Raw genomic sequence first — 2,121 nt, 5'->3', positions numbered from 1 at the left:
AGATGTGTGAACTATGAATATGAAGATTATGGACTTTGTCAGGCTAGGTACTTCAGGGCCACAAGAAAAGAATGCTTTTTTTACCCTCACTGTTACTCAATGACTCCAAAAATGAACCTAAGGCTCTACCTAATAAGAAACGGTATGTCCTGCTCTTTAGGCACCGTCTTGGTACTTCTTAACATTTCATGGACCACCTGCAAAGGAAACAGAGTTACTGATCTCCAAGAAGGCTGAATGAGCACCTCAAGTGCTCAAATCCTGTCACTGTGGCAAACTGGCAGCTCTCCTCTTACAGATGTAAGTTTGAACAAACAACTTCAGTGCAGCAAATGCAAACCATAAGAGAGAGGAATTCTTTCCCTCCATTTCCATAATAAGTCACACAGAATTGTGTGCTGAGCCACCTGGCTGTGTGCTGATCCACCTTGTTTTGGCTAATGTAACATTCAGGTGCTTTGTTTTCAGAAGGCCCACAGCTACGTGGTTTTGAACAGTATTGTTATGCTGGAGAGTACCAGCCATCAGTGTCTGTGACCTGGCTAGAGCCCTGCCCTCACTCCAACCACTTCACTATCCAAAGCTTGTTATATTCTGCAGCTGTGGCAGATTTGCTATGCTAGCTGCATACTGACTGCCCAGGGGCACTCAAGGGATTAATGAGTAGTTTTGTAGCCAGCCCAACCCAAGATTCCCATGAATAATCAATGGTACTTGAGGCTCTTCGGGTAATTGAATTGCAAACCCAGTAATAACTAGAGATGTATCAGCAGCAGAATTATGCTTATGACTGCCTCTAAATGTACAGACTAATGAAAAAAACTACTGATTGTGAGGATTATTAATCTACTTCTATACCTATATTAAAAAAATGAGTCTCTATAAATTTGTGAATCTGATTGATGTTCTTCCTCTCTGAGTCACCCTCTAATTGTGCCTAAACCATGTGATTCTAGGACACCCAGTGGCAAGATTAAGAAAGAGGTAGAACACAGTAAGCTTACACATATATATCGAAGGTGTAAGGAAAATGTAACACTAGAAAACTGATTTTAATGAGTTAGTCATGGGTAAACAGGTTAACAACACATGACTAAATGTTTCTCTGTAGAATGATTTCTAATTACAATAAATTCTACTGTGGACAGAGAAAAGCACCACCATATGCAAACTCAGACTCTCTTTCTTCATAAAATATTAGATTAGAGTATAGGTGAATGCTAAAATTTGATGACTGAGGAAAGAGGGATTTTCTAATGCATAACTAAAATCAGTATTGAGATTTTTTTTTTTCCTCTGTGACCAATAACATCAAGAAATCAAGCAGGCACAAGCAAGAGGGAAGAAGAATATTAGTCACAATTTTATGTATTTTTAACTACTGAAGTAGCAAGTGTGGCCTATGCAAAAGTTAAGGGATTGTTACATCTCTGGAAAGTAAACATAGCCAAAATTTTACTTGCCATTTTTCTCTGTAATGGCAATGCATTTGTTATGTGGTGACTAGTTTTCTTCCTGATTATTTTCAGAAGCAACAAATGGAGTTACTTTATAACCATTTACAAGCAGTGTCTTCCAACTCCATATTTCCAGTTGTTTGTCGCCATTCTCTGACACAGGATTCTCCCTATGGTGAGGTAAAGCAAGTCACCTGTGACTTAATCAAGCAGTAGCCACACACTGTAGGGGAATATCATAGCACAAGAAACAAGATGAAATGAAGGGACATCCATTTTCCTGCTGGATTTGTCATGAAGAGTATTTCTGTGATATCATTATGGACTTTCTGTTGTTCTTCAGAATACTTCTGCTCACTCAAGAATGATAATTGCTGCTTCAGCTGTTTGTAAGTCTATACCACAGCTGAAGAGATTGGTGTCCCAGAGGAGGTGGGGGAGCAGAATAAGAACCATAATTGTCTTTATCCATCCTTCAAGAAAATTTATAGTTGTGCTTACAAAGCAAAATTAATGACCTCATTGGAGAATTCACCTTGGCAGACATCAACAGGAAAGCTGTAATTGACCATACTCAGTTGTTGTTAATAGCAAATATTAAAAAGATGCCTCCTCATCCATCTGCCTGAAGAGGGCCTTTTCCCCATCTGCTCCTATGTACTGC

Source organism: Lonchura striata, chromosome Z, assembly GCF_050655825.1.
Source record: "Lonchura striata isolate lonStrDom1 chromosome Z, ASM5065582v1, whole genome shotgun sequence".
Taxonomy (NCBI): Eukaryota; Metazoa; Chordata; class Aves; order Passeriformes; family Estrildidae; genus Lonchura; species Lonchura striata.
The sequence above is the reverse complement of the archived record's forward strand: the minus strand, read 5'-3'. Positions refer to the sequence as shown.